This window comes from Apodemus sylvaticus, chromosome 4, assembly GCF_947179515.1.
Source record: "Apodemus sylvaticus chromosome 4, mApoSyl1.1, whole genome shotgun sequence".
Lineage (NCBI taxonomy): Eukaryota > Metazoa > Chordata > Mammalia > Rodentia > Muridae > Apodemus > Apodemus sylvaticus.
This window is the reverse complement of record NC_067475.1, coordinates 74729511-74756055: the sequence shown is the minus strand read 5'-3', so window position 1 is coordinate 74756055 and position 26545 is coordinate 74729511.

Genomic DNA, 26545 nt, shown 5'->3' with positions numbered 1-26545 from the left:
AAACAGAAGAAATCAGTATGTTCAAACCAATAAATGCAAAACAAGGGAACACACACACAGAGACACACAAACACACACACACACACACACACACACACACACACACAACTCTACCATTATCAAAATAACAGGAATGTACAATCACTGGTCATTAACATCCCTCAATATCATTCTGCAAGGAAATGACACAGGCTAACAAAATGGAGCTAAATAGAAGTTCTGTTATACTGCTACATTCAAGAAACATACTTCAGCAATAAACATAGACATTATCTCAGGAAAATGCCAGGAAATAAAGTTGATCGAGCAAACGTATCCACAAAGAAAATTGAAGTAGACATTCTAATATCGAATAAAATAGAGTTTCAAATACAATTAATTAAAAGAGATATAGAAGATCATTTCATACTTTACAATGGAAAAAAATCTACGAAGATTATATCTCAATTCTGAATTACCTATGCTACAAACACAAGCTCAAGCACATTTGTAAAAGAAACAGTACTAAAGCACACCCCACACATCACAACTCATACTTTAATAGTAGAATACTTAAACACCCCATTCTGACTGATTGACCGGGAATACAAACAAAACAAAAAAAAAAAAAAAAGAATTAATGAAACTAAGCAATGTTATGATTCAAATTGACCCAATAGTTATCTGTGGAATTTTTCATTTTAACAGTAAGGTTATATATCCTTCTCATCACCTCCTTTCATGTTCTCCAAAATTTAACATCTCTTTGCACACAAAGCAAGAGTCAGTAGAAACATGAAAACTGAAATAGCATTTGTAACTTATCAGACCACATGGATTAAAGCTGAAGTTCATTAAAAAGAGAAACATTAGAAAACCTATGTACTCATGGAACTGTAATAGCACTTTACTAATTGATATATGGACACCATGGAATGAAAATGAAACAACCATAGGAAATAAAGAATAATCAATTTTTTCTAGAATTCAATGAAAAAGAATGCACAGAATACCCAAACTTATGGGATACAACGAAAGCAGTGCTAAAAGGAAAGCTCATTATACTAACTGGGTCAACCAGAAAGTAGATACTTTTCATATCAGCTTTTAAAATAATATTTGAAAACTCTAGAAAAAAGAAGCAAACACAATCAAGAGTAGTATAAGACAAGAAATAATATAACCAGGTGAAATCAGTCAATTAAAAATAAAGAGAAAAATACAGCTATTCAGAAAAGAAAGGAGCTTTTGCTCTGACAAAGGCAACATGATTGAAAAACCCTTAGCCAAAGTACATTGCAGACTCTGAGACACTATACAAATAAAAAAAAAATCTGAAATGAGCAGGGAGACAAAGCAGATAACGAGGAAACTCAATAAATAATTAGTTTTTAATTCAAAAGCTTCCTCAACCATTTTCATCTGTGGCTTTATTCATAATATACATTAAAATAAAAGCAATTTGGATTTAACTCAAAAAACAATATTTTAAAGAAAATGATATACATTTATAAAATGGACTATCAATCAGTTTTTTAAAACAATTCAATAGTAAAATTTGTAGAAAATATATTGAACTAGAAAAAAATTATTGTGAGTCAAGATTCCTAGAGCAAGACAGACAAATGTGGTATGACTTTTCTTATAGAGCATCATAGCCCCTAGATGCTACAAAAATAGCTGCTATCCTTAGTAGTATGACAACTTAGTAGCCTACATACTTGTGGACTCCCTCACTTATAATGCTTATAATGAAAATGGTCATATTTTTAAAAAGCACCAATATTTTAGATCCATCATATAAGGAAGAGGAGGAGGACAAGGAGAAAGAAGGAAGACGAAAAGAAGGAGAAAAGGAAGAGGAGGAGGAGGAGAAAGGAGGAAGAGGAAAAGGAGAGAAGGAAGAGAAGAAGGTGGAGAAGGAGGAGGAGCCTAAGGAGGCACCATTGGATTGTCAAAGTGTTCTATGTGTGTGTGTGTGTGTGTGTGTGTGTGTGTATGTGTGTGTGTGTGTACTTGGGAAGCTCTAACTGGTTTAGGAAACTCAAGAATAGGTCTCTCTCTTGTGTTTTTTTCCACCATTGCTGGAAAATAATCAGAATCAAAATGGGATCATAATGTGTGTAGTTTCTGCAATGGAACTGTTTATATAAGGATGAAACAATGATTTTGTTTGTTTTGTTGGTTGTTTGTTTTTGTTTTGTTTTGTTTTGTTTGTTTGCTTGTTTTTAAACTCTACAGTAAGCGTCCAAATTTTACAAATTCAGACATTTTACTGTTTTCCAGCAGGATCCATATGGCACCAATTAGGAAGAAGCAGTTCAGGTTAAAGTCTTAAAGCGTTAAATGTTCACTCGAGAGTTAGTGAATCCAATTATGCAGGTCAACACGCTCTCATGGCATCAGAAGAAAACATGTTCCATCTTCAGACTGGAGATAGAATTTCACAGCTGCTTTCATTACTTATGAAAATTCTATGCTATACATCTGGACTGGCGGCTTTAGATATACTAAGACTCAGATCAGGTAAAACAAGTTAATTTATAAAGAGAGACCTGACTCTATGGTGTAGGTAGGAGGACAACAGTTCTGGAGTTTAGAGAATGCCAAGGCCGACATATGTGGCATTGCATTTAAACACTGTGCTAATAATTGGGCCAAAGTGAAGAAACCAATTCAGGTCTCAGATATAGATAATGTTTTTCAAATATGTCAGGGGATGGCTTGGACAAGAAAAAATTAATCTTTTATACTTGGTGCAAAATGAGCTTATGTGAAAAAGATCTGATGCAACAATTTTGACTATGCTCAGAGTAACTAATGAGAAAAGATTTTTCGTGGGTGCTTATGGTCCATGATGGGCAACTCACACATGCCTCAAACTCTAGAAACAATGAAGTGTAATGCCTGAAGCAGAGTCCCCAGACACTTCATCTCCACACCAAGCAGTAAATGGCATTACTCTATCCATCCTTTGCTTAAATCTAAATGATGGCTATGAATTTGACTCTCATTTCCCCAGTTTTGAGAACCTTTGCACTATGTGACAAAACACACTCCTGATACAGGACTCTCTCTCTAGATGAAGATTCTTCCTACTTGAAAATGTTCTGATCACATGAATGGAATGATTACAATTTCATTTATAAAAAGTCCGTTATGAATAAAAGAATATATATATATACATATATATATATGTATATATATATGTATATATATATATGTGTGTGTGTATGTGTGTGTGTGTGTGTATGTGTGTGTGATGTGTGTTTGTGTGTGTGTGGTGTAAGTATGTGTATGGTCTCTTTCTATGGAGAGAGAAAGAGAGAGAGAGAGAGAGAGAGAGAGAGAGAGAGAGAGAGAGAGAGAATCCAAATTAACAAAATGAGAAATGAAGTGGAAACATAACAATCGACACTAAGGAAATTGAAAGAATTATTGCAACATACTTTAAAAACCAATACTGCACCAAATATGAAAATTGAAAAGAAATGAATGATTCTCTAGAACTGAGTTTTAATAACAAAATCAGAAACAAGCTGACCTTTGAATTCTGGGCCATTCTGTGCTACCCAATGTATCTAGGCAGGGAAGCTCTGCTGAAGGATGCAGCTGCTTGCAAATAACAGTCTAAGATTCAAAAATGACAATTTTCCTTTAAAAGATTATGAAGGTTTTTAAATAATATTTAGGAGGGCCCTTAATGATTAAAAGCTATAAATACTCATCAATATTGATCAATAGAAAGGGGAATATTGGTACATTTTTCCACACAAAATATATTTACAATTTCTATTTGAAGGATATATTTTTCTATTGCCAAAGAACATATTTCCCTAGAAAAGATATATTCTTCTGGCAAATGTGAGAACCTAGAGTAAGGGATGGGGAAAAGTTGTATTGCTTTCATCAAACAGAAAGAAGAAAAGCTATATTCATGAGGGCCAATGTGGGATAGAATTTCAAACTACTGTGAGCAACTAGCATGTTTCCTTGGAATGAGGGCTCCCATAGAAGAACTATTCACAATGTCTAAGAGCTAATTTTAAAAAGAGTTATCATGTTTGTATGATCAGACCATCTCTGTAAATGTGGGATTCTACAGGAGAATTGGTGATTGCTCAGCCTGGACCTTGACACCTACCAAGGGCAGGCCATCTCAGCAGCTACATGGTGGCATGTATATATATATATATATATATATATATATATATATATATATAATATATATATATATATATATATATATATAATATATGGAATTTGAACTATGTCAAATGCATAAAATATTAAATTAATTTATATACAGAGAAAGAGTGAAGTTAATCTTCAAAGAAGGGAGAAAGAAAGGGAAGTTGATTTGTTTTCAAGGGTACATAGAATCTGAAATAATAAATTCATGCATTTGATCTCAGTACCTGGGAGACAAAGGCAGAGATAAATAGGTTCTTGTGAATAGGAATCCTGGTTGTCTTACATAAAAAAAAAAAATCCAGGTTAGTCTAGGCTACACAGAGAAACCCTGTCTTAATAAATAATAACATTTCTTTTAATTGTTGAAATAAAGGTAAGTATAAGTTTGGTGATTATGATAGTATTGGAAATCTGTGAGTGAGGTTAAAATAGAGCTGACCGAAATAAAAATGAAGCTGCTAAATTGACTCTATGTATATTTTACATGACTTCAGCTTGCTGGGATGTTGGGTATGATAATTAATAATCAACCCACACTATTACCAGTTACTCTCTGGCTGTGGTGTTCTCCCCGATCCCATGACTATGCCCTTTTTGGAGTCCGCCCAAATTCCTGAGGTTCACTGTCTGCAAAAGAGTTTTGTCAGTCATCAAACCCCTGTGACTAGGTGCTGCCAAACTTCTTAACACTCCCAATTTCCTGTGGCTAGCTTGGTGAGCACCATTGCCCACCCATGCTCAGCTGCAGTTATCTTTACCCTGAAGCTCAGTTGACTCACAGCAAAATGGAACACACCAGACTATCTTAGTTTATATTCAACAAATAATACAATTGCTAGGCTTAGAATGTATTGTCCCAAACTAATTAGCGATTCTATGACAGAAAACTTCTAGATCTAACACACCCCTCTACATTTTGCCTGCTTTTTGCTCCCTTCACCTTCCAAAAGAAAGTGCACTCCTCCTGCATTCCCTGTTCTCCTCATCAACATGGAAGGTCTGCCTCCTCCTTGCCCAGTGATTGGCTTCTTATCTTTATTATGCAATCAATTAGAGAAGAGTTCTATTATATCTCATCTTTTCAGTCTGATTTAAAAAAGTAAAACTAAACAAAACCAAAAAAAAAAAAAAACTAAACAAATATCCAACTTCTCCCAGATGTGATTGAAAAAATCCTGACAAGTAAATTATATAGTATGATATAATTTGATACATAACTTAATCAGTGAGCTTCATGATTCCTCTGTCTAGTTTTTGTATGGATGACTTACAAATTGTTGAGAGTGGGGTGATGATGTGACCCATTATAAATGTATGGGGTTTGATGTGTGATTTAAACTCTAGTAGTGTTTCTTTTGCAGCTATGTTTGTAATTATATCTGTGGCATAGATGTTCAGAACTGATATATCAGTTTGGTATCCTTTCAACTCCTTTCAATTCAATTTGGTATCAGTTACTTCGATGAGTGTACAGTGTACATCCATGTCTTTTTTTCATTAATTTTGGTTGAAAGTCTATGCTAGTAGGTATTATAATGGTTACTTCGGCTTGCATTTAGACTATATATGCTTGCAATTTTTTCCTGGATAATGATCTATTTTTATTTTTGAGGTGTGATTCATGAATATAGCAGACTGATGGATCTCTTCTTTGCCTCTATTCTGATAACATGTTTCTTTTCATTCTGGAATTGAGTTCATTGACATTTAAGGCTATTAATGACCAATAGTGTTAATACCTGTTATTTTGATATTGGTAGTAGTAGTGTATTGGTGGAGAGGGGGTCTTCCCTTATTTTGGGTTTGCTGGTAAAGGACTATTTATTTCCTCTTTTCTTGAGTGGAATTATAATCCTTGGTTTTGAGTTTTACTTTTAGTATTTTTAGCATGGTTGGAGTTATGGATCTTGTTTAAATTCAGTTTTGTCTCGAAATATCATGTTTTCTTCGTCTATGTTGATGGAGGTGTTTGCTGTGTATAGTAGCATAGGTTGCTATCTGTGATTTATTTCCGTGGTTTTAAGATATCTGTCTTGTTTCTAATGGCTGAATAGTACTCCATTGTTTATATATACGGCATTTTTCTGTATCCATTTCTCCGTTGAGGGACATCTGGGTTCTTTCCAGCTTCTGGCTATTATAAATAGGACTGTTATGAGCATAGTGGAGCATGTTTCCTTATTACATGCTGGAGAATCCTCTAAATATATGCCCAGGAGTGGTATAGCAGGGCGCTCTGGAAGTATCATTCCCACTTTTCTGTGGAACCACCAGTCTGGCTTCCAGAGTGTTAGTACCAGCTTGCAACCCCACCAGCAGTGGAGGAGTGTTCCTCTTTCTCCACATCCTTGCCACCACCTGTTTTCTCCTGACTTTTTGATCTTAACCATTCTAACTGCTGTGAGGTGAAATCTCAGGGTTGTTTTGATTTGCATTTCCCTGATCACTAAGAATGTTGAAAGTTTCATTAGGTACTTCTCAGCCATTCGATATTCCTCAGGTGAAAATTTTTTGTTTAGCTCAGTACCCCCATTTTTTAAGGGGGATATTTTGCTCTCTTGAGTATACTTTCAAGAATACACACACACACACACACACACACACACACACATATATATGTATATATATATAGATAGATATAGATATAGATAGATACAGATATAGATATGGATATAGATATGGATATATAGAGATAGAGATAGAGATAGAGATAGAGATAGAGATACAGATACAGATACAGATACAGATATAGATAGATAGATAGATAGATAGATAGATAGATTGATATAGATAGATGTAGACGTAGACGTAGACGTAGACGTAGACGTAGACATAGACATAGATAGATAGATAGATAGATAGATAGATAGATAGATAGAGATAGAGAGAGAGAGAGAGAGAGAGAGAGAGAGAGAGAGCGAGAGACATAGACATAGACATAGAGATATAGGTAGATAGAGATAGAGATAGATGTAGAAATAGATTATATAGATGTAGGTGTAGATGTAGATATAGATATATAGAGATAGATAGATAGATAGATAGATAGATAGATAGATAGATAGATAGATAGATAGATAGATAGATATCAGTCCTGGTCCTTCTAAGTTTTAGGGTCACTGGGGAGAAGTTGGTTGTAATTATAATATTTATGCTTTGTATGTTATTTGGCTTTTACCCTTTGAAGCGTTGATATTCTTTCTTTGTTCTATAGATTTTGGGGTTTCAATATTATTTGGCAGGAATATTTTATTTGCTGGTACAGTGTAATTGGTATTCTATAAGCTTCTTGTATCTTAATAGTCACATATTTTTCAGGTTGGGAGAGTTTTATATTTATTTATTTATTTATTTATTTTTATTTTGTTCAAAATAGTTTCTTGTCTTGGAGCTCAGATTCTTTCTTCTACCATTCCTATTATTTTTGGTTAGGTTTTTTCATAGTATTACAGATTCATGGATGTTTTGTGTCAGGAAATTTTTATATATGGCATTTTCTATACATGAAGTATCAACTTCTTCTACTTTGCCTTCTATGACAAGATGTTGCAGATATCTATTGTATATCTTTTGGTTGAACAATAAACTCTAAGCATGGTTCAAGTCTCCCAAAAGTTTTATGTGTCCCTCATGACAGGATATAAAGGGAGTGGTGGTATGAGGTAAAGATGTGGGTAGATACTAGAGGTACTGATAGTGTGAATATTGTTCAGGCCAACATTGTCTGCTTCAAATTCCTAAGCAGGCATTGGAAATGGGTTCACGATAGGGATCTATCCTATATTGCCCCATATCAACAGTTAAGGTGAGGAGAAAGGTGTTGAGACATTGTAGGTTATGGAGACAGCCGGACAGTCAAGGCAACTTGATATGCCTCAGATGTCTTGGCAGGCAGGAGAAATGGGTGCAGGAAAGGGAAATGAGTGCAGAAAGGCAATGTAAACTGTGCGTTTCCAGATCAGCATTTCTGACAAAAGTGGATGGAAACAGCCTGCACAATAGAGATTGTGGAGACAGCAATTTGCTAAGGGCACCTAAGCATGCCCCCAGAGGGCTATTCGTGTATGGAAAATGCACATAGTCAGTGAATCTGACTGTTATGGTTAATATATAGCAAGTTGGTTGAAGTTAGAAGAAGTGGCCAGACAATGGACACTTGGTGGTTGGTGGCTACCAAGCAGCCCAGGGCACCTGAGTGTCCTTGAGAGCTGTGAGGGCAGAGGAAATGGTTGTAAGATGGGAAATTAACCTGAATGGTTGCTGATCAGCATGTCTGAGGAGAGTGAGTGGAAAAATAGCTCAAATATGTAAATCTGCGAGCCAGCCAGCCAGTTTGGGCAGTTGGGAATCAATATTTGTTTCTTCATATATAACCTAATGATAATGAATCCACAAACATGTTTTTGTGACCTTATTCATATCTCAGTCTTTTCAGATGATATACCTGAGTTCTGAAATATAAAAGCAGAACTGTCACCTTCCTTTCTTCCCAACTTCAAAGAATCTGTTTCTTTGACAGGCTAAAGCCTGGATCATAAAATTCTTTCACTTTGAACCAATGAATTCAGTAGCTGTATTAATTCTGATATGACACAAACAAAACCCTTTACTTCTACTTTAGCATAGCCCTTCTACAAAACTTGAGAATCAAGAACATACCATCAAATAGGAATTAGCAATGGGAGTTTATAATTTGACTTATTAGAAAATTTATTCACATTTGGAAAAGGTCATTCCTAGGGAACAATTAAAAACTTTAAGTGGATAATACTCTGGATTATGATGGTTAACTTGTCCTATAGTCTGAGCTGTCAATTTCTCATTTCTCTATGTGCAAATAGAGCTTCAATGACAGTGTTTGTGTGCCACAGTGACTTGTCCTATAGTTATAATCCCATTTTCTGTGCAATGTGCATGTACTGTAAATTTGTTGGAAATAGGCTACCACCCACTATCAATTGGTGAAGGGAGGCAAAAGACACTTGATCAGTAGAGAGATTGGAGAAAAAGAGAATCAGGAATAGTTTGTGCAGGATAAGGAGAGACAGGATTGGAGAAACAAATGCAGTTTATGTTGCCAGTTCTACTTCTTGAGGACATAGTGATGTCTTACTTAACTCATGGTATCACTAAGGACCATATATATCTATGTCAATGATTCTGTATCAGCAAGAGGTTTGTGTCAATGTTTGTGGCCTCTGTTACCTACAAAGTTAATGTAAATATTACTGCTCTGAGTTCTTACCTGGTGTCATGATTGATTTAGAAGTCTGCACAGAGCTGGGCGAATCCTCATAGTTTGAGGCACTATGATACACTGACTCTGCCTCTTGGGTTGGAAGTTTTACCTTTAGAACTGCTACAATAACTACATAGTTATAGAATTCTGGAAATGTAGCCCTGCCACTCACTAGTGAGGGTCAGGAAATCTGTCTCTGACAAATGCTTGCTATAGCACAGAGGGGATTGTTATTACAATTTGCCTATCATAGATTTGGACACCCGACCTGAAAGCATGAATGTAGGAGAACTAGTCACAGTGGTGTGAGCAAGATTGACCAAGTCCCATCTAAGCCATACCTGCAAACATTATGGCTTTCCCAACCTCTCATCTGGGCAAAGGAGAAGAGACCCTTGTGGCATAGGTTCAGAAGAATTGCTGGAGGACTGACCAACTCATTAATATCCAGACCCATATACAGAGATTGAGTTGCCTACACCAATGTTTCCTTATCTATGAACTGCAAATGATGTGACAGGACCTGTCCTGCTAAGACAAAGCTGAAGTATCTATGACAAAGAGCAACAACAGCATGTGACATAAAACTCATGGGGGAAGAATTTGTATTGATAGTGCATCAGAATCCAGAGATGTGGAACAAGCCCAGTGTGTCATTGCAATAAACATTTGCAAGTAAACTGTTAGGACAAAACAAGTACACTGTATGACATTCCATAGATTTTTCTTTTATTTTCCTGTTTTAATTTTTATTTTAATTTATATTTTTATTGGGGGGTATGTTGCAATGGCAATGGGGTTTAATGAAGGGGTAGGGAGATAAGTGTTTTTCAGAGCATGCAATGAAACTCACACAGAATCAATAAAATATTAAAATATATTGAAGTTTATGAGATATTTCTGGTGAAAAAGTTTTCAATATTTATTACAAATGACTTGTTTACATTCTTTTGACTTCAAAATTACAAATGAGCTTAAAAAGTATACTATTCCTTCATGTGAGTGGTTGAAACACAGGAATTATTCATATTTGTCTCAATATAGTATGATTCTGTTAACAACATTAATATATAAATTAAACCAAATTCTGTGCTCCCAGGGTTAAATATAGAAAGATCCAGCATTACCACCAAGGAAGGGCAATTGTAGAGGACAGCCTTACAGGATGGAGATGAAAAAAATTCATGATAAAAGATTCTGTCCTTGAATATTAAATTGTAGCTATTGATAAAGTGAGTATCTTGTGCCCATTGGATACAAAACATGAAGAGTGTAGATAAATGCCTAGGCCAAGGAAAAAAAATCTCACAATTAACAAGAAAGCACACTGAAGTTAGCATATGTAGTTCATCATCTGTCATATTTACTTCCTTGAACATTTTTCTAGTGATCATTTATCATCATTCATATTTGAACTATACAAATAATTTGCCTAAAAATTGAAATTTCCATCTGACACACATGCTGCACAATATAGCTTTTCCATAAAGAAATGTTTCATTTTGTCACATCAAATACATCATTTTTTACAGAAAGGTAATCATTCAAAAATAACCTACATTTCCACCATGCAATAAATGTAAACTATTCCCACTTTATTTTTGGCATGTCATAAATGTTTTTTTTAAAGAATTGGAAAACAAACCTGAATGTATTTTTTTCTTTTTTTTTATTAGATATATTCTTTATTTACATTTCCAGTGATTCCCTTTTCCTGACTCCCTGCTCCTCAAAAGTCCTATCAGGCCCTTAGCCAGACTAACCAAAGGGCACAGAGACAGTATCCAGATTAACAAACTTAGAAATGAAAAGGGAGATATAACAACAGAAACTGAGGAAATTCAAAAAATCATTAGATCCTACTACAAAAGCCTATACTCAACACTGGAGCATCTGGAGGAAATGGACAGTTTCCTAGACAGATATCCGACAACAAAACTAAATCAGGATCAAATAGATCAACTAAACAGTCCCATAACACCTGAAGAAATAAAAAGGGTCATAGAAAGTCTCCCAACCAAAAAAAGCATGGGACCAGATGGCTTCAGTGCAGAGTTCTATCATACCTTCATAGAAGACCTAACACCAATACTCTTCAAACTATTCCACAAAATAGAAACAGAAGGAACTCTACCCAACTCGTTCTATGAAGCCACAATTACGCTTATACCAAAACCACACAAAGATTCAACAAAGAAAATGAACTTCAGGCCATTTTCTCTTATGAGTATCGATGCAAAAATACTTAATAAAATTCTTGCCAACCGAATCCAAGAACACATCAAAACGATCATCCACCATGGTCAAGTAGGCTTCATCCCAGGGATGCAGGGATGGTTCAATATAAGGAAATCCTGCTTTTTATAGTTCTTTTTCTTTCAAGTTGGTTGATTTCAGCTCTGATTTGGAAGATTTCCTGCCTTCTACTCTTCTTGTATTAGCTTCTTTTGTTCTAAAGCTTTCAGGTGTGCTATTAAGCTGCTCGTGTATGCTTTCTCCAACTTTTTTTTTTTTTTTTTTTTTTTTTTTTTGGAGGCACTCAGATCTATGAGTTCTCTTAGCACTGCTTTCATTGTGTCACATAAATTTGGGTATGTTGTTCCTTCATTTTCATTAAATTCTAAAAAGTCTTTGATTCCGTTCCTTATTTCTTCCTTGACCAAGGTAACGTTGGCTAGCGCATTGTTCAGATTCCATGTGTATATGTGGGCTCTCTGGTTTTCTTTGGTTTGTTTTTGTTTTTGTTTTGCTATTGACGACTACTCTTACTCCATAGTGCTCTGATAGGAAGCATGGAATTATTTGGAGCTTCTTATATCAGTTGAGGTCTGTTTATATTTGACGATATGCTCAATTTTGGAGAAGGTACCAGGAGGTGCTGGCAAGAAGGTATATTCTTTTGATTTAGGATGAAATGTTCTATAGATATCTATTAAATCTATTTGGTCCAAAACTTCTGTTAGTTTCACTGTATCTCTGTTTAGTTTTTTTTTTTTCCCACTGATCTGTATATAGAGGAGATTAGTGTGATGAAGTCACCCAAAATTATTCTGCGGGGTGTGATGCATGCTTTAAGCTTCAGTAAAGTTTCTTTTATGAATGAAGGTACCTTTGTATTTGGAGCATGGATGTTCGAAATTCAGAGTTCTTCTTGGTAGATTTTTCTTCTGTTGAGCACAAAGTGTCCTTCTGTGTCTTTTTTGATGACTTTTGGTTGAAAGTCTATTTTATTGGATATTAGAATGGCTACCCCAGCTTGTTTCCGTGAATCATTTACTTGGAAAACTGTTTTCCAGCCTTTGACTCTGAATTAGTGTTTGTCTTTGACACTGAGATGAGTTTCCTGTATGCAGCAAAATGTTGGGTCCTATTTACCTATTCAGTCTGCTAGTCTATATCTTTTTATTGGGGAATTGTGTCCATTGATGTTAAGAGATATTAAGGAATAGTGATTTTTGCTTCCTGCTATGTTTGATGTTATTTTTATGTTTGTGTGGTTATCTTCTTTTGGATTTGTTGAAAGAAGATTAATTTCTTCCTTTTTATAGTGTGTAATTTCCCTTCTTTTTTTTTTTTTTTTTTTTTGGTGTTTTCTATTCATTATCCTTTGAAGGGACGGGTTTGTGAAAAGATACTGTGTAATTTGTTTTTGCCATGGAAGTCCTTGATTTTTCCATCTATGTTAATTGAGAGAATGGCTAGATATAACAGTCTGAGTTTGTATTCCCTTAGTGTCTGTATGACATCTTCCCAGGCTCTTCTGGCTTTCAAAGTCTTTGGTGAGAAGTCCAGTGTGATTCTGAAAGGTCTACTTTTTATGCTACTTGACCTTTTTCCCTTACTGCTTTCAATATTCTTTCTTTCTTTAGTACATTTGGTGTTTTGATTATTATGTGATGGGAGGAATTTATTTTCTGGTCAAATCTATTTGGAGTACTGTAGGCTTATTGTTTGTTAGTGGGCATCTCTTTCTTTAGGTTAGGAAAGTTTTCTTCTATAATTGTGTTGAAGACATTTACTGGCTCTTTAAGTTGGAAGTCTTCACTCTTTTCTATACCTATAATACTTAGGTTTGGTCTTTTCATTTTGTCCTGAATTTCCTTGATGTTTTGAGTCAGGAGATTTTTGTATTTTGCATTTTATCTGACTGTTGTGTCAATTCTTTCTATGCAATCTTCTGCATGTGAGCGTCTCTCTTCTATCTCTTTTACTCTGTTTTTGATGTTTGGATCCATGGCTCCTGACTTAATTCCTATGTTTTCTATGTCTAGAATTGTTTCTCTTTGTACTTTCTTTATTGTTTCTATCTCCATTTTTAGTTCCTGGATGTATTTGTTCAATTCCTTTACCTGTTTTGTTGTGTTTTCCTTTCATGTGTTAAGGGTTTCTCCCTGTTTACTTGTGTTCTCTTGTATTTCTTTAATGGAGTTATTTATGTCCTTCTTGAAGCCAACTATCAGCAGCATGAGGTGTGTTTTTAAATCCAAATCTTGTTTTTCTGGTATGTTGGTTTATCCAGGACTTGCTGTTGTGGGAGAATTGGGTTTAGATGGTTCCATATTGCCTTGATTTCTGTAAGTAACATTCCTAGATTTGCCTTTTGACATCTGGTTATCTCTGGTGTTAGTTTTTCCTGCTGTCACTGGCTGGTGCTTGTCCTTCCTGTGTGACTGCAAGCCTGTTTCCGCTCCCGTGGGTGACCAGCTTTCCTGTGGCACAGATAGCTGTGGGGCTGCCTTACTCCTGGGTGTAAGTGGGGACCTGTCAGACTGAAACCCAAGTGATTTTACACTTGGGTGTTCTCTGCATACCTATCTGCACCTGGATGCTCAGTCACAGTAGTAAAGATGGTGGTAGCCTCAACTCTAAACACTGAACTCCCTCTAACCATGGGACTCCCTGCAAGGCAGATGTCCCTTGGCAGCATTGGTGCACAGATAGATGTGGTGCTACCCAGCTCCTGCGTATAGGTGGAGCCCTGGCAGATTATTTCCAAGTGATCTTCTACTCGGTGATCTCTTTCTACACCTGGCTGCTCAGTCACAGGAGTAAAGGTGGCAGTTGTCACACCTCTAAGCGCAGGACTCCCTCTAACCATGGGAGTACCTTCATAGCAGATGCCCCCTGGCAGGGTAAGTGCACAGATGGGTGTAATGTTGCCCAGTTCCTGGGGGACATTCGATCCCTGGCAGATTGAGTCCCAAGTGATCTTACACTCGAGTTATCTCTATGCACCTGTCTGCACCTGAGTGCTCAGATACAGGAATATGAAATTTATTATAGAGGCTATTATCAGTATTGAGTTTCTTAGAAATACTTACAGAGCCATGACAATCCTATATTAGATATAACATAAACTTTTTTTTCTCTTCAGATTGGACAATTGTCCTTGTCATATTTGGGAAAGTATATACAGAGAAGTAGGCATAATTTTGCTTGCCAAATTCCAGCTCTTACTAATGTTCATTTATCATGAATCAATTTCTTTCCTCTATCAGAGATGAATTCCTGAGGAAAATGTTCTAGAATCTAATTCAGAAATTTCTGACATTGTAGAAGTATAGTTTTTGAATTGATTCTTGGGTATGTGAAATTTTGCCTACAGCAAATTAGCAGGATAGTGATTTAGATTGTGCTAATCAGTGACCTTTAAAATATGCATAAGGAAAAAATAGATTATAGACTGAAATATCTGCCTATACATTCATTGTGCTAAGGTCTCAGGCAACACAAAATGATCACCCTTATGAATGATGAATAATTTCAAGACCTGGATTGAATTATTTCCTGAGATTGGGGGTCAGGACAAGACAATGCAAAATTTCATTAATTTGCATATATAGCTCTTTCCACCATAGGGTGTGTAATGGTTGTAAGGGGAGAGATAATGGCAACTTCAACTATAAAGGAAGAGGATCAAGGACCTTTATGAGTATCCTATTATTCTACTCTACTGAGCAATTATGGGGACAAAGGACAACTTTTTGGGCTCCCATGTATTCAACCTGAGATTCTCTCTTCAATCTGTGAAATAAGTGTGTAGACTGATAATACAGTAAGTGGCTATGTTAAAAGAGAGAATAACTTAAGGATGTTTCTGTAAGACCCCCAAAACCGAGTGTCCCCCAATACCCCACACCCCGGAAGGCGACACCGAAATCACTCCCGAGAAATGGTCTCAATGCAATAGCATGAGGATTTCTTCCTTCCAGAATTCTAGGTTCCATAGCCGTGCACCACGCAGGGTTAGAGGACTATGGGCCCCGAGTGCCGAATGGAGACAGCTTTTATAAGTTTACGACAAAGCCCGCGAATAACAAACCAATCATTTCTTAGCATGGAGAGCCCGCTAAATGGGAGCCAATTGATTTGTACCACTCCATAGTTTTTAGGCCAATCAGTTTAAATTATCGGAGCCCATGCTCAGTGGACCAATTAGTTTCCTATAATGTCTACAGCTGCGTGAACTCCTGCTTAGGGGTAATGGAGTAAGTTTACAGAAGATAAGCTTAGCCCATTTCCAGTTACCCTATGGGGCCAGGATCACCTATTCAAGGCCTTTCTGCTAGGTCTAAACAAAGGGCGGGCTCTGGAATGTGACCTTTTACCTAGTTTCTAACAAAGCAAGATAGCATTTTAAACTACTGATTTCTTGGGGTCATTAGAGTTAGGCTGTATTATTTTCTATCCCTTCATTCTCCAGTTCTTTTCTTGGTAAATAGTTCTAATCTTAGAACTATAGAGCTGAGTCTTTGACTCTATATATTCTGGATTGTCTTGCCCTAAATCTCTGATATTTTTGGCATAGGAAAAGAATCTGCACAGCACTTATACGTTTCCCTAATAAAAACTATTAACTGGTTAGTAACACAGGTTCCAATTGTAAGCAAAAGGAGTAAAATTACAAAGAGTCTCATCAAAACAGAAAGCAGGATGGTCAAGAGTACAAGATAAGGGCTTTTCCCCGAGACTCAAGATTTTCTGCGTAGTGGCATCTAACGTAGACCGAATCTCCAAATTGGAAGCAATGTGGAACTTGCAAGGCTCTTTCTCTCGAGTGGGCCTCCTGGAGCTGCTTCCACACTTGCTGTCTCACCCACTTGAGGGCCTTGAGCCTAGAGAACAAAAGCCTGAAGCAAAAGGGTAGGAGAGCTATCTAATAATCATTAATACTAGTCTCTGTGGTCAATTTGGTGAGGGTTTCTTTCATCAGGGTTCCAGCAACAGTTCCTGAAGTCTTCTTATACAGATCCAGTCACCTATCTGGAAGCAGTGAGGAGTCTCTGGCCTGCCTGGAGCTTTTAAGCAAATCTCATATTGTGGGACACCTCCTGGGAGGGCCCAGTGAACACCAAAGGAGTTGGGGTATCAAAGAAGATATCTAGGGGGTCAGGTTAAAATAGTAGGGGCTCTTCAGAAACAAGGGGAGAGGCACCACTCAGCCTGAACCAGTCTTTAAGGCCAATTTAGTTAAGGTCTCTCATAGGGTTTTGTTTATTCTCTCTATCTGCCTTGAGCCCTGGGGACAGTACGTCCAATAATGTTTCCAATTAGTCCCCAATATCTGTCAATTTCTGACTTACCTTAGAAACAAAAACAGAACCATTATCTGATCCAAAAACCTTGGGCACTCTGAAATTTCTTCTAACCTTCTCAGCTGTTTCCTGCTCCAACCAATCTAGAGCAAAGTATCTACACGTGCTGGAAGATATTTTGTAACCATATTCTCCTGCCTTTTTATAAAATCTCTTAATATATTCTAGGCTGTTCTCTTTTAGGTCTTTTGCCCGGTTTACTCTTTACTGCATAAGCATTTACTTGCTGGCATATCTCACACTGTTCTATTACCTCCCTAGCCTAAAACCTGAGTCATAAATATATACGTTTGGTCCCTTGACTGCCAGGGCAGTTTTTAATCCCCTAAATGAATCGATCTTTGCATTTGGCCTAGTGAGTCTTTGGCTTACTTTCTGGGGAGTATAGTTCTCCCTTCTTGTGAGCACCCTCTCTTGGTAATAGTTGGTAAGGTGGCTAGCAATCTCAGTCCTTTTTTAAGTGAGGCTGTTCCTTAATTTAGTCCCATTTCCAAATGGGTGTCTCTTACAGACCCATAATCAGTATAGGCTCCTGCATATCCATTCCTGGAGCCACTTGCTCTGTCTGGCTATTGCCCATTGAGTCTTTTCCCTTTGCACGTCCTGGGCAGTGAATATTTATTCACAGTGGCTGACTTCATTAGGACATCTGAGAGGTCCAAGATTTCCTGTTGCTTCCCTCTGGTGTGAGCAGTCCTCTTGGAATATATCCCTGTGGACATGGGCTTTGGCGAAGGCATACCTGTTATCCATGTGGATGTTGATTTTCTTGCTGGTTCCAAGTTCCAAGGTCTTGGTGAGGGCAACGAGCTCCACTTTCTGTGTTGACATGCCAGGGGGTAAAGATTCTTCTACCCAGATGACATTTGTGCCGTCCACCATAGCAGCACCTGCTTCCATCATGGAGAAAACTGCTCCGGTCTGTAGCAACTTTAAGCAGGGGTCAGTCTCTCTTTTTGGGTGAGTAAGCTGCAGCCCGTTGGGCAGGAAGCATATCTGCCCCTCCCCATTTTGGAGCGTATGGCTTACTCCAACAGAGAGTAGGAACAGTCTGGGGTGACCCTAAATGAATGAGCTACCCATCCCATCCCTGGGTCTGCTGTTCTTTTGGTAGTCCATGAATACAGTTTGGTGTCAAGGGCTTCTTGGATCCAAGATCTTTTCTTGGAAACAGCGCCATTGGCTTGGAAGACTGAGTGTAGAGCCCCTGTGTCCAAGAACTGAGTGGGTTTCTCTTTCACTCCCACAGTTATCCTGGGTTGGAGGAGGTGGTCAGAAAACCCATCTCCCCTAGTCACTCTCTTCACCCAGGGCTAACACCTGGGTTTGTCATGGGGGGGGGCACTTTTCCCAAGACCTGGGAATTCCTGCTCCTGACATCTATTTCTTAGGGCACCCTCTGGCTCAGTGGCCTCTTTCCTTATAGTATGCACATTGGTCCTTTTCTGTCTCCCTTTTCTGCTTTTTCTAACTATCATATCTAGAATTCTCTGTCACTTCCTTCCTCCTCTGTCACTTTCTTTTTCTCTGTTTCTTCTCCTCCTCTGTCTCTCTGTCTCAGCAAACTACTTAACCTCTCTACAGACTTTCTCAATAACCTGCACCAAATCCTTCTAGCCTCTGAAGCTCTTTCCTGATATCTCTACTAGCCCTGTCTATAAGAGCCATTGTCATAGTAGCTTTATATTCTAAACCCCTGGATATATTGGCAGAATGCCTCTATGAGCTGCCCTAGAAAAGCTGTAGGTGACTCATCTGGTCCCTGCTTAACCTTATATACCTTGGTCAAATTCGTGGGCTGCCATGCCCTCGAGACCTGCCAATGGAGTCTGGTGTTGGTCTGTAAGATGCCTCTTACCTTTTGTCTGAGGGTAATCTTTTTGGCCTCCTGTATTACAAATAAAACAGCCTCAAAGAGATTAATTAGTCTCTTGGGAAATATACCCTTAGTGGGAGAGCTACCATGGTATCAGGATAGATGGTCTCTGGTCCTCTCTAAATATCAATTGAGCATAATTATTACCATTTTGTAAATTATAAACTTTAACATAGACATAACACCTAGTTTATCATCCCTGTCAATTAAACAGAACCCTTTTCATCTGTATTATCTTAAAAGAGTGTCAGAATTAACAATGTTACATTCCATAGCTGCCTGCCTATACTATGAACTGGATTGCTGGAACTTTAATGTCAGTCAGAACTTTAACAGTTTGGGCACGCCCTTCCCCCCATTCCCTAGGCTGAGTTCCAGTGAACTCATCTGGTGGTTTTTGACTCTACTGCTGGGTGGGTCACCTGCTTAATTCAGGAACTTGTAAACCAGGAAGAACGACATGCTCAACCTTCACTGAGCTTCTCCACCCTAGGATAAAATTCTTACTGTAACCTACTTCCCTATTATGCCCTAAGGTCAGGTTCCTGCCCGAAGCCAGGGATTGTCCTTGCCCAAAGTCAAGTTCCTACCATGAGGCGTGACTCCATAATATGGCTTAAGAATATGGCAATATAACTTAAGAATTAACATTGTAAGAATTGACTTATGTCCTGGCTTTAAATTTTATGTCACCTGAAAATCATTTAAATTTATATCAGCTTTCTCAAGATTAAACACCTTGGGATGTCTGTGAGACTAACAGTCTTCAACCCCATCAGAAATCTAAGAGTGACTAATAGTAACTGAAAATATATAGAAAGCTTTACATAGCTTTTAAGACATAAACATCATATACCATGGATTTTTGATGTTTTTGAAAACCAACTATCTATGTAAAATAATGTGGACTGATGTCTATTAAACTATCTTCAGCTATTTCTGATTAAAACCTAGAAAACACCCTGACAATAAACTCAGAGCCTTATATTTCTATTTAGCCCTAAACTCATAGACTTAAACACATCTCAGATCAGTAATAACAAAGAACTGGGTGTAAATACTGAACTTTAAAATTTTTAGTATTTATACCAATGAAAACCTTGATTTTGTATCAAAATAAAACCTGTATCAAATAAGAACTTATGCCTTGAGCTTAATAACAATTATAAAGATTTTAGTATCACAAAGACAGATTTTTTTTCACTTAATATTTTAGAATCTAGTCTTCTGGAGGTCTCCCTTATTTTGACCTCTCTCCCAGAGGAACAATATAACCACAAAGTTTAACATCACATCCATCATAATAATTTAAACAATTTAAAATATTAGAAATAAACCATTTGTACCAACTTAAACCCCAAATTCTCACACATGCCACATTGAGGGTCTTGTTAAGATTTGTTTTCCTTTTCAGGGGGCATCAGAGCCCAAGAATTTTTGTCTCTCCTTTTGTTCTAAATTGGCATGCTTGAGGCACACTTGAGTCATGTGACCTGATTTTGGCGCCACGGAGTTGCTTTTCAGTCAAAGTAAAAATATCGTCCGTCTAAGTCCAAGAACACAAAACACAATACGAAACAGCACCACATAGACAGCCTGATCCTGCCACTGTCAGGCCTCTACATTCAAGAACACAGAGCAAGGAAAATCACACAATTTGCCCCTAGAGGACACCAGATACCAGATGCCAGCAGAACATGGCTTCCACCGTTACTGACTTGCTGTTTACAGATTGAGGAGAGCCTTATTCAGCTCTCTCCCGGGTCTAAAGCTTCTTCTAGACCCCCACGGTCTCAACTCTAGCCACAGCCAGTAGAACACACTGCACCAGACAGACTGTCCAAGCCCCCAGAAGCTTGTAAGCAAAACCAAAAAGCTTTCAGACACAGTGAGATAGACAGAAAACAAACGCGTGGTACCGTCTAATGGTCAAACTGTAGACAAAAACATACAAAACTAACAAATGTTCCAAACACACTCGTCTGCGTCTGCGCCTATCTGAATTTCCCATTCTATTTTGCTGTCACACCCTAACTGATATCAGTGTTGGGACTACGCTGATTCAGTCTAGCCATATCACTTTTGTACCCCTGCAACAACAGCCTCCAAAAAAATGACGTTTATAGGGGTAAAATGAATGCTTTATGTTGCTTATCATGCCAGATACAAAACTTTGTTTTTTCATTCCTAGGAGCGCCACACAAGACAGCTTTCCTCAGTTGGTTTCTCCTTTTCTAGTCCAGTCATTGGGCACCAATCTATAGCCACCTGCACCTATATTTGAATGGGTTACCTAGTCACTTGGAAGAAAAGCTGGGTATGTGAACAGGGTGGTCAGAGAAACATGTAGTCAAGACAAGATTTGCTGCTCAAGACTCAAAGTTTAATGAAGGTCTCCAAATATATATAGGAAAGTGAAGACCCTTCACCCAAATACAGGCTGTGTTCCAGGGAAATGGTCTGGCTGTTCACTGGGCATTGGCTCCACTTATTCTCTGCACACCTACTTAATTCAGGAATTTGTAGACTTGGAGAAACAATGAACTTCACCTTCACTCTGAGTGTTTCCTCTTAGGTGGGAAGTAGTAGCTATCAGAGTTCTGAAACTCCTGCTCAAAAAGACTGGGGGGAGGACACAGTCAATGCTACTAGCAATCTGTCTTCTAGTTTTTAACTAAAGAAGATCCTGCACTGGAACAGTTGCCAGAGAAGTTCAACTTTGAAGAGGTTTTGTTGGAGATAGAAAAGATGTTACTCAAGTATTATGATAAGATACAAAGCAATGCCCTCCAACATTAGCACCTTCATAGCAATGAGCATGGTCTTGAAAAGGGTGGACATAGCTATGGACAGAGCTAAGAAGCAGGAGTTCAAGGCACCTGACATTTGTTCATCCAGTACTACCAAAATGTAATGTCATAAGTATTGACATTATGATTGTGGATCTGGGGGTCAAGGAAGTAAATCTATGTCCACACTCATGTTCTCAGTGATGCTGCGGGCTCTTTTGGAACATGTTATTCCCAGAAAACTGAGAATCAATTGCTCTTCACTCTTGTACAGTAGCATAAGCTCTCCATTCATTCACAGGAAATGAAAAATAGCTAATTGCTAGGTCTGGTTTTAGCCACTTCTCTGTATACCCAATACCCATGAAATGTCACATCTCTGACATCAATCATAACTACCCTAAACCAACATATTAATAGGGCCATTATCACTGGAGACATCCAAATCATCTTGTGTCTTCCTGTCCATATACCATCCATTACAAAATAGGCCATGATCTACACCACTCATCATGATTTATGAACTCAATTCCTTACTTAAAACTATATGCAACCCAAGTATTTCCTCAAAGAATCCATGCAAAATGATAGATGCTGGAGCCAAATGGGATCAGCACCAAGAAACTCATTTCTGTTTCTATGTTTCCTCACTTTGGGTCACTTGTCACATTGTTTTTTTAAGAGACTGTAGCATCCTTATTTCTGAGATAAAAGTTGTAATTCTTTCAAAACACTGCATAGCAGAAGTTGCAAAGCTTCTTTAGTGAAACTCATGAAGAACGTTGTGAGTTATTTTCCTCTGGAATTCAAAAGGAAGGTAATAGTTGGTTCATAACATTCTTTGCTTCCTTTCAGACATATTCCCAATAAAGATCACTTAAAGAAGTGGCTCAGGGTTTTCCTGCTTCATGATCTACAGAGGACTGTAGACTTGAATTGAGCTCTTGTTAACAGGTTTGTTTCCTCAAAAAATAAATGTCAGTTTAGGAAATGTCCCCATGTGCCAATGAGTTCAACACTCTTTCCCACTTACTTTTCTATTAGATTCAGTGTATCCAGTTTCATATTGGTCTTTGGTCCACTTGGACTTGAGCTTTGTGCAAGATGACAAATATGGGTCTATTTTCATTTTTCTACATACAGACAGCCAGTAAGATCAGCACTATTTACTGCAAATGCTTTCTTTTGTCCATTGTATTGGCTTCTCTGTCAAAGATCAAATGTCTGTAGGTGTGTGGTTTTATTTCTGGATCTTCAATTCTGTTCCATTGATCAATGCATCTGTCTCTGAACTAGTACCATGGTACCATGCAGTTTTTATCACTATTGTTCTGTAGTAAAGCTTGAGGTCAGGGATGGTGATTCACTCCAATTTTTTTTTTTTTTTATTGTTAAGAATTGTTTTCACCATTCTGGGCTTTTTGCCTTTCCAGATGTATTTGAGAATTACTCTTTCCTTGTCTTTGAAAAATTGCGTTGGGGTTTTGATGGGGATCGCATTGAATCTACAGATTGCCTTTGATAGGATGGGCATTTTTACTATGTTACTTCTGCTAGTCCATGAGCATGAAAGATCTCTCCATTTTTTCAGATATTCTCTTTCTTTTTTGAGTGTCTTGAGTTATTGCATACAGGTCTTTCACTTATTTGGTTAGAATTGTCCCTAGATATTTTATATTATTTATGGCTATTGCGTAGGGAGTTGTTTCCTAATTTCTTTCACAGCCTGCTTATCATTTGTATAAAGGAAAGCTACTGATATCTTTGGGTCAATTTTATATCTGGCCACTTTGCTGAATTTTTTTTTATCAGCAGGCAAGTTCTCTGGTAGTATTTTTTGGGTCACTTATGCATATTATCATAGCGCCTGAAAATAGTGATACCTTTATTTCGTCTTTGAAAATTTGTATCCACTTGATCTCTATTTGTTGTCTTATTCTTCTAGCTAGCATTTTGAGTACTATATTGAATAGATGTGGGGATAGTGGTCATCTTGTCTTATCCCTGATTTCAGTGGATTGCCTCAAATATCTCTCAATTTAATTTGATTTCGGCTGTTTGTTTCTGCTAAATTGCTATTATTAAGTTTAGGTATGGGCCTTGAATTCCTGATCCATACAATACTTTAACATGAAGGAATGTTGAATTTTGTCAAATGCGTTTTCTACATCTAAGGATATGATCATGTGATTTTTTTTCTTTGAGTTTGTTTATATAGTGGATTACATTAATGGATTTTCATATACTGAACTGACTTTGCATCTCTGGGATGAAGCCTACTTGCTTGTGGAGAATGATGGCTTTGATGTGTTCTTGGATTCAGTTTGCAAGAATTTTATTGAGTATTTTTTACATCAATATTCTTAAGTGTGATTGTTCTGAAGTTCTCTATCTGGTTGGATCCTTTTGTGGTTTAGGTATCAGAGTAATTGTAGCTTTATAGAACAAGTTAGGCAGTATTACTTCTCTATTTTTTGGAATAATTGGAGAAAAATTTGTATCATGTCTTATTTGAAAGTCTGATAGAATTCTCCATAAATCCATCTGGCCCTGGACTTTTTTTTTGGTTGGGAAGATTTTAATGACTTCTTCTATTTCCTCATGTGATATGGAAATTTCCTAAAGAGAACTCTAATGTTTCATGTTTTAAGATCAAGAATTGATAAATGGGACCTCATGAAACTGGAAAGTTTCTGTAAGGCAAAGGACAAAGTCAATAAAACAAACCAGCAACCTACAGATTGGGAAAACACATTCACTAACCTCACATTCGATAGTGGACTAATATCCAAACTTGGAAAGAATTCAAGAAGCTAATCACCAAAAACACCAAAAAAAAAAAAAAGAAAAATGTAAAAAAAAAAAGGGGTATAGATCTAAATTGAAATTTCACAACTGAGTGATCTCAAATGGTTGAGAAGCTCCTAAAGAAAAGTACAAAGTACTTAGTGATCAGAGAAATGCAAATCAAAATGACTCTTAGATTCCACCTTATACCAATCAGAATGTTATGATCAAAACCTGAGGTGACAACACATGTTGGGGAGGATATGGAGAAAGAGGAACAGTCCTCTATTGCTGGCAGGATTGCAAAATGGTACAACCACTCTGGAAATCTATCTGGATGTTCCTCAGAAAATTGGAAATAGATCTACCTGAATGCCTAGCAATACCACTCTTGGGAATAAACCCAAAAGTTGCCCCACCATGCCACAGGGGCATTTGTCCCACTATGTTCATAGCTCCCTTATTTGTAGATAGAATCTGGAAACAAACTATATGTTCTACAATAGAAGAATGGATACAGAAAATATGGTTCATTTACACAATGGAATACTACTTAGCTATTAAGAATGAGGACATCCTTAGCTTTGCAGGCAAATGGATGGAAGTAGAAAAATATCTTGTGTGAGGTAATTCAGACACAAAAAGACTATGTACTCACTAGTGAGTAGATTTTTGCCACAGAACTCAAAAAGATCAACAACCTAAAGTTCCTAAGTGAGGATGAATCATTCGTACTTGGGAGGGAGAAGAATGCAATCCTGAGTCTGGAGGGAGGGACCTGAGAGGCAAAGTTGACAGAACAGATGTGGGTGGGAGGGGGGAGCCTGGTCTGGTATTCATTCAGAAAAAAGAACTGTTGCCCTGAGGGTTAGCAGAGAGAAGGGAAACAGAAAACCTCGGGAGATAAGAGGTGAGGGGGACCCTCCAGGATGAGTCAGAGACCTGGCCAGTGAGAGCCTTTCAGGACTCAAAGAGAGGGACCTTAGATACAATTCCTGACAGTAGGTAGAGGGAACTTATAGATCCCACCTCCAGCAGGAAGACATGGCATCAAATAAGGGGAACCGTTCCACAGTCAGAACTCTGATCCATAATTGTTTCTGTCTAAAAGAATTACAGGTATGGAAATGGAGAGAAGCCTGATTAAAAGAAGTTTCAGAGACAGGCCCAAAATGGGATCCAGCTCAAGGGGAGGTCCCAAGGCCTGGTACTATCACTGAGGCTATGGAGTGCTCACAAAAAAGGACCTAGCATGACCACACTCCAGAAGACCTAAGAAGCAGCTGAAAGAGACAGATACAGATATTTTCACTCAACCAATGGACAAAAGCAGCTAACTCTTTTGTTGAACTAGGGCAGGCTGAAAGAAGCTGAGGAGAAGGGTCACCATGTTAGAGGACTAGCAGTCCCAATTAATCTGGACCCATGAGATTCCTCAAACACTGGACCACCAACCAGGCAGCATATGCCAGCTGATATAAGGCACGCAACACACATACAGTAGAAGACTGCCATGTCTGTGTTCATTCAGAGATGATGCACCTAACTCTCATGAGTCGATAGGCCCTACGTATTCTAGAGGTCAGGTGGAGTGGGGGTGGGGTGGGGACTTCTATGTGGAGACAGGGAGGTGGGGAAGAGGTTTGGGATGTGGAACAGTCGGAGGGTGGACAAGTGGATTAAAATATGGAGTGTAAAAAAGTAAAACAATAAATGAAATAAAAATTAAAAAGTAAAATCAAGAAAACAAAACAGCAAAGCAAAACAAAAAACAAACAAATGTCAGTGGAATCCAAACAAATGATAATTAAAGGAAGACATGCATGTATTACTCTAAGAGGGATATCTTGTATATGAGGATCAGGTACCTCACCAAACTCTTAAATGGAAAGGGAAGATGCATTGGTTCTGCCTTCAAGTGATTTTTTTGTTGCTTTTATATATTGGCAAGATCTCACTGATAAGCAACACAACAGCCTCTACACAGCTATGGAAGTAAGTGGACATTTCTCTAGTTCATTTGGGAAAGATAGGTTAGGAGTGAGAGATCATAGAATGGCATGAATCATGTATATAAAAGGCACTG